The sequence below is a fragment of the Hydra vulgaris genome, chromosome 02 (assembly GCF_038396675.1).
Source record: "Hydra vulgaris chromosome 02, alternate assembly HydraT2T_AEP".
Taxonomy (NCBI): Eukaryota; Metazoa; Cnidaria; class Hydrozoa; order Anthoathecata; family Hydridae; genus Hydra; species Hydra vulgaris.
Genome location: NC_088921.1, coordinates 20,843,519 through 20,858,800, shown reverse-complemented (window position 1 = coordinate 20,858,800; position 15,282 = coordinate 20,843,519). Strand labels below are relative to the sequence as shown.

The 15,282-nt window shown below is 33.6% G+C and overlaps 1 non-coding gene across 1 annotated transcript; it reads left to right on the top strand.

The window, feature by feature from the left end:
• Positions 1-14,775: 14,775 nt before the first annotated feature.
• Positions 14,776-14,961, top strand: LOC136077557 (U2 spliceosomal RNA). Its single transcript, XR_010637095.1, has one exon. It is a non-coding gene; the product is annotated as a U2 spliceosomal RNA (small nuclear RNA).
• Positions 14,962-15,282: the final 321 nt, after the last annotated feature.

Below are 15,282 nucleotides of genomic sequence, written 5' to 3'. Positions count from 1 at the left end.
TTTACGTTTTTTATTTTTGTTTTATTATTTTATTTTTATTTTTTTTACTTGACTTTTATGTTTTTGTTTGCTTTTATTTGTTTTATGTTTTTATTTTTGTTTTGGTGCATTATTTAGCGATACAAAGTAGCTCTTGGATGCGAACTTGTAACACTGGCAATATTTTGCTTAATTTAAATTTATGTGGTTGCATCATAAATAATGGCAAAAATTTTGTTTTAAGGTTTTTCTTGTTAATGGAGAACATTTTTGAAATTTTAGGATTTTTTATTGTATTTTATTAACCATATATATTTGATATCACTTTTTATATTTTCTATTATTAATTTTAATGATGTGTTTTAATTTTCTTGAAGGATTTTTTTTTCTTGCCCTACATAACTCGGTGATTGTGATATGGGTTATAGTAGTTATAAGCTTGGCTAGGTTGTTTTTTGTTACATCCTCAATTGTTATATCCTTTTTTATAAAATTCTCAATGTTGAGTTGGAATAAAGAATAAACTACGTAAGTTTTTGTTTGGTAGGAGTGTTTGGTATATTGTTTTCATTCTTTTCCATACGCCTCTTGCTTTTTTGCAGAAAAGGAATGGGTGTAGGCCGTTTTTAGAATTTCCACACGATAAACATAGTGTATTGCCTCTACCTCGATTTTTTTTCATGCTCGAATTTTTTTTAATGATGGCAGAGAATCAGTTAATATTCTCCATAACGTATTTTTACATGGACCTTGAACATAGGAGTTAAAATTTTTTCGCCATATTGTATGTTAAGGCAAATTTCTTCGTAGTTTTATTTCCCATCTTCTTTGAATTGCTATTATACAAGCATTGTCTCATGCTTTGATCAAATGTGTGTATAATTTCTTTGCGGTTTTATTTTTTATATCAAGAATTTCATTTGATGATTTAAATATTTTGATCATATCGTTGTAGTAGAAAGGAAATTTAGGAAATTTATTATCTGTTAAGTATAACCATTGTGGATAATTTTGTTTTGCATAACAAAATTATCCACATTGGATAATTTTGTTGTGCGAAACAAAATTATATATGCTAAAAAGATAGTTTTGTAAATAGTATAACTCGTGTGGTTTTTGGACCTGTGGGTTTTCTTTCGTGTTACAGGCGTGTTTCATCCTTAAAGGTAAGCATTGTTTTTCAGGATCCATGATTCCAAGACCCCCTTTGTCTAAAGGTGAGTTTGTGATTTCTTTTTTAACAGGCTCTGCATATTCGCTCTTCCAAAGATATTTTGATATTTGTTTTTTAATTTGTTTGCTTATCAGTGGAAGATATTTGCAGCGAACCAAACTTTAGAATGCGCTAAGGTATTGATAAACATCGATTTGCATTTTAGTGATACGTTTCTAAACTTAAAGCGTTGTATTTTGTTTTAAAAGTTTTTAAGAGCTCTATTCCAGTTAACGCATGCTGTGTATGCGAGATTGGTATGGAACTGTACACCTAAAATTTTTAGACCAGATGTGTTTGTCCACTGGATGTTAAGTTTATTTTTTTGATTCAAAGATTATATATTTTTTTCAAGTTGCAGGTGTTTTAAACCTCCTAATGCTAACGCCTTGGTTTTAGTTTTATTTATATTTGATCTAGAAACCGTCTCGAAAGTGTCTAATGATTTAAATGCTTCGATTACAGAATTGGAATTCCTCATAAACATGGTTGTGTCGTCTGCGTATTGCATGACTTTTAGCATTTGCTTTGTTTCTGGTAGTGAAAATCCATCAATGTTTTTATAATTTCTTATTTGGATTGCTAGAGGTTCTACTGCTAGGCAGTACAAAATAAACAATATGGGGTCCTCTGTTTTTTCGGAAAAGCTTACTTAGTAGACCATTGTTTAGAATTAGGGATTGGTTGTTTTTGAGTGTTTTCATTATAGCATTTGCAAAATTTTCCCCAAAATTTTTATAAAACTTCAAGTAAAAAGTTCGATCTATCTTATCGAAAGCCTTTTTCTGATCTATAGTCAGAATAAATCCTTCAATATTCTTTTCGTTGGTATAGTATATCAGGTCCCTTACCAGAAAAATATTTGAAAAGATGTTTCTTCCGGGGATCGAACATGTTTGTGAAGGTCAGATAATAGTAGTCTTTTTTATTTATTGTTTCTTCGTATGTTTTCCTTTTGTGTGTTTTTACAGTTATAAAATCTCCTTTTTCCATTACTTTTTTTGTCTTGTGTCCCTTGATTTCGTGTGTGGTTTTTATTTGGTCTGGTATGTTGATTACTATGTTTTTATTGCTTTTTGTTATATTAACAATATCATTTTGGATTTGAAATTGACGTTCTTCGTTCCTGCTTGAGAACGAAGTTTCTGCTATTAAAAATTTAGCGTTATTTTCTGCCGGTATAATAATAGGAGATAAGGGAGTAATTTTTTCTATATGATTTAGATTTGGTGTTTAAATAATGGTTTTATTTTCTGCAGCAGTAGTGCTTATTTCTCGAGTTGTGCTGTTTTCTTGACCAGCATATATAGCTCTTACTTTGTACCTTTGGATATATATATATCTGGGTATTGGTTTTTAAGGTAATCTAGAACAACTACTAGAGTAACCGTAAAATATTTTGCTTCTTTAGTTGGTGTTTTTTTGATTAACGTTCGGGTATAAACATGTGTCCCCAACCCCATGCTCTCTAGGTCTCGTTCAACCTGAATGTTTTCGAATTCAAGCAGAAAACCTAAAATCGACACTGTTACACTTTTGCTAAGCTCTCTTGTAGGAGATGATTTGTAGAATAAGTGGTGTACATTGTCTGTCTTTATGCTATCTTACTAAATCGGCTATATCTATCTTTCACTTTAACATTTCTTTGTTCTTCCTAAAATTACTTTACTCTTGGTCCGTAGAGGGGGTTATGACGCTCCTATTGGAGCCAAACTTGTCTTTGCGGTCCTTCGTAATGTGGCCTCTATATGGCAATTAGCTGTAGGAGGATAAACCACAATACCTAAGATCAAGAGTCTTAGTTACTAGCCGAGACAGTGGTTTTTCAAAAATTTAAAGGCTTTTTATCAAGTTAAGCTTTTATTTTTAGGTTGCTCTGCATCATGGAATCGGAGTCGAACTCAAGAAGATCTTTTTTGGAAACGATGAAGACCGCCAAAGTCCTACTTGAACGCATGGTACAAGTACGAGACCATCTAACTATAGCCGACCCGGAGAATCGATTCGAGATGACCTGCAGTGAAGACGAAGTTAGCGATTGTGATATGGCTGAGTTTAAAGATCTTCAATCCACGCGGACCGTATTGGAACGCCGGAACTCTACTTTGCCGAATTCTGCCGTCCCGAATGAGATGGAAACTCCAATCGAGAAACGTTCTCAAAACAACATTGCTGTGCCGAGCGTCGAGGATCGTCAAAAGATTAACTTCGCGAAACGAAACTACGCACAAGCCGCAGCGTCATACCCAAAAGATGAAATTAAACCACCGCTTCCTAGAGCTCTGCTGTCGAAATTACAATGCAAATTCACTATCAAGGATATTCTACTCGCACTCGAAACCGAAAGACTTATTAACGATCTTTAAGGTGTACAACTTATTAGTCGCTCGTCAGTAGAAGTTATTGTAATGAAAACTCAAACATCGAGAAACGGCCTACTTGAAAAGGACCTGAACATTAAGAATTATCATCACCGAGATCTGCCCTCAACCAAAAACCGTACTTTTCGCCGACGAACTCACGTCTCTATATTCGGCTTACCGCTCGAAGCGAGATTACTTGATGTTGGTTCAATACTTTCGGAAATGGGATACGGTAAACACGGTACCACAAAAGCCATCATGAAGGCTTCACCAAATGGTTACTCTTATAATTCAGGTGTGTTGAGAGCGATTTTGGAAGATCTCCAGACACCGATTCCGGAAATCTTGTACATCAGAGGGCATCGATTCCGAACAATGTACTCCTGGGATCCCGTGTCGTCTGCGAGCAATTGTGTACAATCTTTCGATTCAAAAACAGCTGCAGAAACAAACGAAGAAGTCAACCACCTTGAAGAAACAGGTGTGGATTTGACTGTTGATCCGGAGGTATTGAGGAATGATGTCGAGATTGTGGCATCTTCCACTGTGGAGGGAACAGCAGTTGCATCTTCTCTTGTTGTTGATGTGTTGTCTACCCCTTCCCTCGATACCTCGATCCTCCCCGGAATAATAGGGGTTTTCCCTACCGGATGTGATCAACCCAAAGACCAACTAGTATCTATTAACGATGACTCACCCAATATTGTTGATAGTGACGTATTGATGGGAGCTGCTGACCATGAAGTTGCAGATTTTAAAATAATTAAGAGGAAAATCTCTTTACCGAAACACCCAATAAATAAAGTTGTTATTGACAAGAAGAAAAAAATGGAACCGTTTGCAACACTTCATCCTGACTTTGAAAAAAGTTTGAAAGATGGAAAGTCTATGTTATCGAAACGATTACCTATCCATGATAGAGGAAGAATGCTAAGTAAATTATGGTTATTTAGAATGGAATCTATGATGAAACGAAATATAAAATTTTAAACAAGCAAGATCCTGCTATACGACGTTGCGTCAAAGACTATTATATTCGAAACAGTATAGGCAACAAAAATTATTTAACGACGATAGTAAACAATCAGTACAGGAAATATTGTTAAACAATACAATAGGTAGAAAACTTTTTAAAATGTTTACCGAAAAATATCAGTTGACTGATATTTTTCAGAATCAAAATCGCAATAAAAAAGTATTTTCATAGAAACACCAAAATTATAAAAGTAGAATTGATAGGATATATGTTTCACACAATTTGTTAAATTTAAAACCAAAATGCGAATATAGTCAGGTAGGTTTAAGTGACCATGACTCGGTTTCCTGCGAATTCTTTCTCGAAAGAGTTCGTAGGAAACCGAGTAAAAAAGTTTGCTGTAACACGTGTAAAATAAAAAATAAAAAAAGAGGTCATGGAAGAGCGTATTAACCTCCCTTACAAGGAGCTGGAAAAAAAAGAGGAAAAGGTAGAGTCTTCTTACCACCTTCAAAAGGCGCTGGACGAAAACGCATGCGCGGAAAATTTCTACCTATATTAGCCGCAATGATACTAGCTCTTTTGCCTACGATTGGAAGAGCTGTTTTGGGTGGAGCTATATCAGTTGGAATTTCTTACGGAATCAATCGAACTGAAAAATAATTTATTATAATATATAATATAATCTTTACAATATTTTTTTTATTTTATTACAAACACATAATCCCATCATTGTTTCAAGTAATATGAAAACTGCTAATAACGCTCCAAATAAATAACTTCCAACTAAAATAATATTAAAAGACTTAAAAGCGTTAATATCGTCAATATTTTTCTTTATTAAAAGACTTCAAACGGTCTAATAAAATTGCCCTGCGAGTCATGTGTTCAACCTTTATCTATTAAAGGATCAGGTTTATAAGGTCGAACTACTGCCACCGTTGAGCTTGTTTGAAATTGTTGTAATGGTTTGTTTTTTGTTTCCATTTATTATGAAACTATTTGATTTTTTTTATTCTTTATATACTTTTGGTCTCGCTTCATTAAACAAATTAAAATTCTGTAAAAAGGAATTATCCTATATTCAGACAAAAGATTCTAAACATTATACTGTAACAATTTTTTAATAAAATATTTTACACCTCAACCTATTTTTTTATCAACATTTTTATAAAACTGTCTCATTTATCAAAAAACAAGGATTAAAAACCGATCAATAGGAAAGGTCTCTTGACTCAAAAATTCAACATTGGTACATTATGAACCACTCCTAAAAAATCTAAAATATATATTAACATATATAACAAATCCAAACGAAAATGAAAACAAAGAAAATTGATCGACATGGGATGCACACCTGCAAAGATCTCTGCCGTGGCACAGAATATGGCAAAGAAACTTTAATTCTTTTGCTCAAGGACCATCAAAAAACACGCTATAGAGAATATATACAGATAGTCTGCCAACTCTTCAAAAAACCAAAAGGTGGCGCGAAAACCGAGGAAGAGGAACAGACAAACTGTCGGAAATGCGATAAAACAGAAACAACTTTGCACCCGTTTATATCGTGCACAACAGCAAGAAATGTATGGAATGCAAGTGTTATGGAAAGGTTTCCTTAAAATTTTCTCAATCAACAACGCAATTAGTCTAGCAACCATGGATACGTTAAAATTTAACATATAACTCTAAAATGTAAACTAAATTTGATCCCAAATAAATTCTCTCGACAACTTGAAAAAAAAAAAAAAACGTTACGAGTGCTATAAAGACACATCCAAGAGTTCCTAAACTCTCGATAACTTAATAAAAATAAATAAATAAAAAATAAATCAAAAATATAAATTAACGTAACAAAATAAAAGTATAAAATACAAAACAAAAACAAAAAATATAAAATAAAATCTCCAACCAAGGGTCTTGGACTAGTTGGAAAAGAAATTAAAAAAAAAAGTATCTGTTCTTATCTTAGTTTGGACGAGCTAGTGATTCTAACTGGTATAAAGAAGGTTTACTGGCCTTCTGAGTGCTTTGTGAGCTTTACCTTGCCCCATCCACGGGTTGCAAAGACGAGTGTTTCAAAGTCTACTGGCTTTTAGTGTATATTAAGGGGCTAAGAGTTTATAGAGATCTTAGAACTCAGTGAGTTTTATTGGAGTGACTGAGTTTTTTAAAGAGATTGGTTAGACCTCTTTAGAAGTCTACCGGCCTCTGAGCGACCGAGTGGCTAAGAATGTAACATTTACAGTTAGTACTATTTACCTTGTTACGAATAGACCCAAAATTGTCCATGGAGATAGTTACTGAAATTGGCGCTGCTACAGCCCAAACCAAATTTTTTGCACAAGCAGCTAATAAAACCTTCGCACAAGTAACAACAAACAACAACTTTATAAACAACAATAATTTCCTTAAAAATACCATTCTGTGTAAAGTCAAAACTAAAATCAGCGAATATTTTGTTAGCTATCGAAGAGGCCGGATATGACAAACACCTATTTGGGTACCAACGATTTTGTAATGGCTCGTTTATGAAGATTGTAATGAAAAATGATTTACCAAACATACAATTCTTGAAGAGGTCTAAATATCAATGGTGTAAAACATCAATTTTACCCTTCAACTCCAAGTAGGAATATTAGTAAAAGAGTAGCGATTTCAATTCTCGGTTTACCAATAGAAAAAAGCAATTTTCCAGCTGGAAAGTTTCTTGAGGAGCTGGGATATGGAAAGCACTTACGGACTAAACCTATATTCAAAAGTACACCTAAAAACAAAACGCTATATTACTCCGGTATTATAGTTGTGATTATGGACAACCTTCAAAAGCCAATCCCTAGATTTATTAAATTAAATGGATAAGAAGTTAGGGCAATTTACAACAGACAAGAAGATGTTGGAAAACCACAATAAAAATATACAATAAATCAGCAAAAAGAACAAAACGACTTTAACAAACCAACTAGTAATAGTCCCTTGGACACAACATTTGTAGAAATACAAAATACAAATCATTTTAAAATAACTGAAAGCTTGGAGAAAGAAAACGAAGTAAAGGAATATAAAGAGAAAGCACAAGCGCAAACATAAGAAACAGCCAAAGAAAAACAACTTTCGAAAGAACAATAATGAACGATAATGATACTAGTACAGCCAATGAAGACAATAAGGTAGCAGATGGAAAAAACAAACAGGATAGTAAAGAAGAGGATATTCTTAAGGATGATAGTGAAGATGACGATGATAGTAATGATGGCGATGATAGTAAAGATGGGAATGATAGTAAAGATAAAAATCATAGTAAAGATGACGATGAAAGTAATGATGGCGAAGATAGTAAAGATGGCAATGAAAGTAAGGATAATGATGATAGTAAGGATAACGATGATAGTAATGATGGCGATGATAGTAAAGAAGACGATGATAGTAAAGATGGCAATGATGGTAAAGATTAAGATGATAGTAAAGAATATAACGATAGTAAAGATAAAGATGATAGTAAGGTTAATAATAATAGTCAAGATAATGTTGATACTCAAAACGACCATGACAGTAATGATGACAATAGCGATGACGAAAGTAGTGAGGACGAATGTGAAGTGCCTATTGAATTTCTAAAATTATACCACTTAGACAAAGTGGACTATAACTGGAAACTGTTCAAAAAATTTGATAGACTGAACTGCAGTGAAGAAGAACTGAAAAAATTTAAAGTGTATAAGAAATATGAGTGGTTACAATACGAAAGAGCTGTAGGCATGTATAAATCATTTGAAAAAAAAGCTGATCAACTTATTCCGACTGCATTTCAACAAATGGATTTTGGAGAAATGTATTCATACAATATGAGAAAACTCAAAAACGTTAATAGAAACACTGAAGATGAAACTTTAAGAAATAGATATATAGCTTGTATGAGAGCGTAGTGGGAACAACGTAGAAAGAATATTCACAGTTTCAACCTGAACATGAAAAAAAACAAGAAGAACGTGCACTTAAAAAACAAATCTACGAATCAAAACGAGCAAAAATAACACCACAAACTGAAACTTAAAATTCTTTAAAAAGCCTACAAATTTTATCATTAATCAAAAATGTATAAACGAAACAGAAAAATATCTTAAAATTTTTCCAAAAAAATAAAAATAAAAAGTGTAAAAACCATAACAAGGTATCTAATATTATTTAAAAAACAAAAGTTCTCAGTATAATAGAGTCACATCCAAGAGTTACTCCAATAAGACTTGAAAAACTAAACACAAAACAATAACTGAAAAAAAACAAAAACCGCAACAAAACCAAAAAATAAAACAAAAATAAAAATATAAAACAAAATATAAAACCATCAAACTATAAAAAAACAAAAAATATAAAATAAAAACTACCTTACAGGGCCTTGGACTAGAAAGTAGTTAAAAAAAAGTATTGGTAACACATACTGAAGCTTTTTAGTCTTCCTTGTGGTTTTTTGTTGTTGTTGTAAGTTGTTAATAAATTCGCGTGTTTATTTTACTTATTGGAAAAATTATTGAGGTATTGAATTTTGAAGTATTGTGGTGATGGCGAAAAGTTATGCTGGTACATTATCATCTTCTGTCCCATCCAACACTCAAGCCAAAACTCAACTTGGAATTTTCAAATCCAATTTATCCAATGACAACGCAAATGTGTTGGCGTGTAGGTATGGCGATTTCAATCTCAGTGTGAACGATTTTTTATTGGCTTTGTCTGGGAAAAATCTTTTATCTAATGTCTGGGGAGTTACAAGGCATTACTCAAATTAACTCTTCGAGTTTGCAGTGATAAACAATTCAGCAGTCGACATGTTTTTAAACACCGAAATTGAAATCAAAGGCTGCGCATTTAATTTTCAACAAAAGTTTGTACGTAAGAGGCACGTCCTCTTACGTACAAACTTTTGTTGTACGACCAAATATCACAATTGGTATTTTACGAAACGAGTGTCAAAGTGCTTTCATCTTGCTTGGAAAAAACCTTGCGACAGGAGGAGGTAAATTTGACTCTTTTTACCTGCAAAAGGTTAAAGTACAAGGTGAAGACATTTATACAGGAAATGTTATTGTTATTATAAAAAATTGGAAAAACCCATCTCAAAATCCACTTTGCTATACCAAAACGTTGATGGGCTTACCCTCAGTTACAAACATGTTGAACAACCAGAAAGCAATACTCAAAAAGCTCGCCAAAGCACCCTTTGAACCCAAACATGTTGAACCTACGGAGGTTAAAATTGAAAAAAAAAGAAAAGTGACGACAAAGATAATAAAAATGCCGATGAAAACCTTTGCAGAGTTGACATCAATGTTCATATAATTTCATCCTCAAAACAATATAGTTTCCTTGAAAAAAAAAATGTACTGAAGACTGTCCAGTCAACTTGATAAAGACTTGGACAGTCGGAGGGTGAAACTCCTAAAAAAGTAACGAATACAACAGTTTTGGCAACTGACACAACGGCTTTGGAAACACCAGAAGAGATGGATATGGTGGAAGAATTCGTACGCGAAGAAACAGACCAAAAACTTGATGAGGACGAGGCCGATATTTTATTCATTTATGAGGACTATGAAAGCCAAACATGTGCGGAAAAAGGAATCGTAAGATTACTTCTCTCTCTAATTTTTTCGTTTCATCTTACCTTTTTAGCTTTGTTCTCAAATCAGACTATTATTTCGAATTTTTTTGTTCTAAACTTTTATTTCTTTTTCTTACTACAAAAATTTTTTTTACGTTTTATTTTTAACTTTATTAATTGTGCATGTCACGTTTTTAAATAAGCACTTAAAATGTCGTAATTCGTATTGTTTTAAATCGCGCTTTTTTGTGGAATGTTATGGTCCATTGCGTCCTATTGTTCGTATTACATCTGTTCAAACGAAAACTCGTGCTATAAGGTTAATATTTATATGTTTGTGTTTTTTATGTCAAGTTGTAAAACTATTATATTCATGTTTAAGGCACACGAGTTTTTAAATTGGGAAACCTGATCCTCTACATCATATCTATTAATAGTTTAACGTGTAACATAAACGGTCTTAACGACCAAAACAAACGCGCTGACTTTTTGGGGTTTCTCAAAAATTCCCCCTTCGATCTAATCCTCCTTCAGGAAACAAAATCCGGACCGTCCACTCGTCACTCCACTGTTAAACAGTGGAGTGACGAATGGACTAGCGAGTCTATTTAGTACTCTGGTCCGATTCATAACTGTTGTGGGGTGGCAATTCTCTCTAAATCAAATGTTTCTATAAACGAACTAAAAAGGGACAATAACGGAAGAATATTAAATGTCATGATAAAAATTGACAAACACAAAATGCAGGTGCTGAACATTTACGCGCCCAATATGCCGAGAGAAAGGCGCCACTTTTTTGGCGACCTTGGAGACTTCTCGCGGACACAGGGCTACCCGTCCTGATGGCCAGGGATTTTTACATGGTCGAAAGCCTGCCTCTTGACACAGAAGGCTCAAACAATGCTAAACATCATACCTAAGGCATTACTGAACTCGGGGTTTTCCAAAGTAAGTATAACCTAGTTATACTTACTTTGGAAAACCCGATCGATACAAATTTCCCAACAAAAGAGAATTCACATGGCGCAATCAAACGGTTAAATGTAGACTTGGCAGAATTTACTGCCCTGTTAAAGTCGCCAAAAAACAACAAACACACCAAAATTTTCACCAACCCTTTTTCTGACAACGAGTTCGTGTCAGAAACTGTCACTTTAAGTAAAACCTGGAGAGGACCGGGATACTGGAAATTAAATTGCTCCCTTTTGGAAATAGAAGTGCATACGCAGAAAATTGAACTCTTAATTCAAGATTAGCAAACTAAAAAACGGTCCTATACGTCAATATTAAAATGGTGCGACGACTGCAACCTTTTTGTTAGGGTTGAATTACAACACATATTGATACAGGAAAGTGCGAAAAACAAAAAAAGATCAAGAGAATTAAAAACGAAATCCAACGGGAGCGACAAAGCGCTAACCCGGATTTAGATAGCATCAAAGAAAAACGCGATGCTCTTTTCTTGCTCCATTTTCTCGGTGCGTTTATTCGCACGAAACAAAAACTAATCAAAGAAAGAGAAAAACCTTCAAAATTTTTGTAAAATTTGGAAAAAGTTCAACAGCGGAACAAGTCAATTACCGAAATTCGCAAAAATGTCGGCACATTGAAGAGTGAACCTGGTGAAATACTCCCTAGTTTCTTAGTACAAAAACACTTACACCAAAACTAGTTTATGCAAACACAGCCATAATTATGTCTTGTCACACATCACTAAACGTTTAAGTGATGATGAAAATCAATTTTTAAACATCGCCTCACCGGCGCGGAACAAAAATAAGCCTTTTTTAAATTTGAAAACGGAAAACCTCCGGGCTATGACGGACTTCCAGCTAAACTTTATAAAACCTTTTGGAGCACTTTAGAAAAGGATATTAAAGAACTTGCCTACGAAATACTTTTCGTAGACAAAAACACTAGCCACTTTATGAAAAAATTAATTATTTCACTGATTCCCAAACAAGGAGATCTTACCGAATGCAAAAACTGGAGGCCTATATCCTTAATCGACGCTGATTACAAAATAATAACGAAAGCGCTGGCTCTAAGACTTGCAAAAGTATTGGGGAAAATTATAGAACTAATTCAAATTTGCATAATCCTAGGTAAAACAATATTCTCAAATTTACATTTAGTCCGTGATCGTATTGATCACGTGAAATTTAAAAATCTACCTAGTATCATTTTTTCAATTGATCAAGAAAAAACGTTTGATAAAGTCGATCGTGCGTTTCAGCTTCAGATTCTCCGAAAATTCAACCTCGGAGAAAGTTTTGTATTTTTTGTCAACAACTTAAATTCAGATGTTTTGGCATCTGTTCTGAATTGCGATATCCTGTCAGCCTCCTTTTCTACGGAAAGGGAAGATTGCCAGGAAATCGCAATTCAGATAGACAGGAAATCACAATACCCTCTCTCTCTTTCGTCGCCGAAGCTTTCGCTTTGGTGATCAGAGCAGATAGCAGAGTAGAGGGTTCCCCGCTACCATGTACATCTAAACCCCTTAAAATACAGCAGTACGCAGACGATTCAAACTTTTTTGCCAGGGACGTAAAATCAGTTCGTTTTTTCTTCGAAAAAGTAAAACTGTTCAAAAAACCAAGTAGTTCAGTGATCAATGCCTCAAAAACCAAGTATCTCTCCCTTAGGGGTTTTGATCCCAAAACGTACCCTGAATTGGATGGGATAGAGTGGAACAACAACACCGGTTTCAAAATTTCAGGTGTCACCTTTTACACTAGACTGAGCGATACTACCAATTTCAACTGGTTAGTAACTCTAAACAAAATAGAGAAAAAACTCAAGTTTCTGGGACTACGTACTTAGGAGATAGACTATGTTGACAAATACGTTAGCAATGTCAAAAGCGCGGTTTCTGGCAAACGTGCTGACTGTTCCCGAATGGAAAATAGAATGCCTGCACAGAGCCATTTTCGAAGATCTGTGGCAAAAGACCAATTACAATCCGGTCAAGAGAGAGACACTTTTTTTACCCGTCTAAAGCGGGGGTTTCGGGACTTTATCACCGAAAAAGCAATGTCTCGCACTTCGCCAAAAAACGCGCTTTCAACTGAAATAATGCGAAGAGGAAAAGCTCATGAATATTACTACTTTTCAAAGTATTGGTTAGCGAGTTCACTTATAAAATTTACGAACCAAAACCAAAGCCGGAATTTTTTCAAGCAGAACAACTTTTCAAAACACTGGTACAACAAAACGTCTCAGTACTAAAAAACAACAATCGAAATATTAGTCAAAAACGGGTCTCTTTCTAACATCCCTCTGAAAACAACAAAAAAATTTTACTTAGAAGTGGCAAAAAACAAAAAGACAGTCGTGCCAGCAGAACTTTTGTGGAACGGTTCAACAAAAACAACAAATCCGTGGACCTAAATTTGGAAATAAAACTTCACTCCCACGCATGCGGACCGACTCAAAACATCCTCTTTCGTTTCCTACACAACAGTTTACCATCTGCGGCCTTGCTAACCAAAAGCACAAGGCAGCAGATCGTCAAAAATATCAAATGCAAAACCTGTGGTATTATCATGGACAACATCTTTATCTTTGCCTACTGTCCTCCTTCTGTTGAAATTTGGGAGTATTTTAAACATGTATATAACTCCTTGACATCCTGAAACAACTTTTCTCAGATAAATTCGATTTTTTCTACTAAAACAGCATATTTATCGGAGAAAAAACCCCACTTCGCAGCTGCTGTTGACACTCACTCACACCATCATGAGTGCAATATGGAACAGTAGATACCACCATGAGTTTAGTAACAAAAAAAAAATGACCCAATGGCAGTGATCAGGGTAATAATCAGGACAATCAGGAATATAATTACCTTAAAATACAATTATCATGTCCGTAGAAACACCGCGGACATTTTCTGTGAGTATTTTTGTATTAAAAATGTTTTCTGTCAAGTAGAGAATGGAAGTCTGAAACTAAACATATGAGCTAAAATAAAACAACGTTTCGTTGTATGTTTAGTAAAGACTTCCTTCCCTCTTGCAATTTTCTTATGTTATACAACAAAACTATTATTATATATGATTAGCAAATCACTGCCAGCCCTTATTTTATGAAATATTATTTTAACACATAAGTTTTTATATCTATAGTGTTCGTAACGTAATGTTTATGTAAAAATTCTGTAATTCCTTTTAAATTTTTTAGGATAAGAATCATTCTTTTACTATATGAACCTTTTTCAAACCTATTTTAAAATTTCTCCTATTTTTTAACCTAATCTAAACTCTTGATTTCTTACTGCTCCACGGCACAATTTATATATATATATATATATATATATATATATATATATATATATATATATATATATATATATATATATAATATATATATATATATATATAAATATATATATATATATATATATATATATATATATATATATATATACATATATAAATATATATATCTATATATATATTTATATATATATATATATATATATATATATATATATATATATATTTATATATATATATAAAGAATACAAAAATTATATAACAAAATATACAAAACAGAAAATGTATATATTTACGAAGATTTGTAAAAACCATATATTGTATAACTATAAAACTTGAGTTAATGATAATATAAAGAAAAATTGTAAATATTTATTATTTAGTGATAAAAGAAAAAAAAAAATCTGTTTCTATCAGTTTAATATCTGGTTCGCCAGCACAGTCCGGCTCAAATACTAATCTGATTTTGGCATTAGGTCATGATCGTAGGTTTACCTTGCCCTGACCATGGGTTGCCTCGGCTTTGCACCATTGCTGAGCGCGGCCCAGATTAAAAATAAGAATGAGTCTTGACTTTTAGAGTGTCCAATATCGGCATTGGTCTCAGCTGCTGCTGATGATGATGCTGCTGATGATGACGACGACGAATACGATTAGACATACTTATTTAAACTACAAGTACATTGTTGAAGACGGCGTCAGTCCGACTATATCTACAGTGATCAGCTATCGCTTTTCAGCCTAATGTCTAAGATCAAGTGTAGTATCTGTTCTCGGTAGTAGTGTAGTATCGCTTCTCAGCCTAATGGCATAGATCTTAAGGTGTAACCTTGCGATTTACTAGCAATTTGTCGAGCTAGTGACGTTTTAGAGTT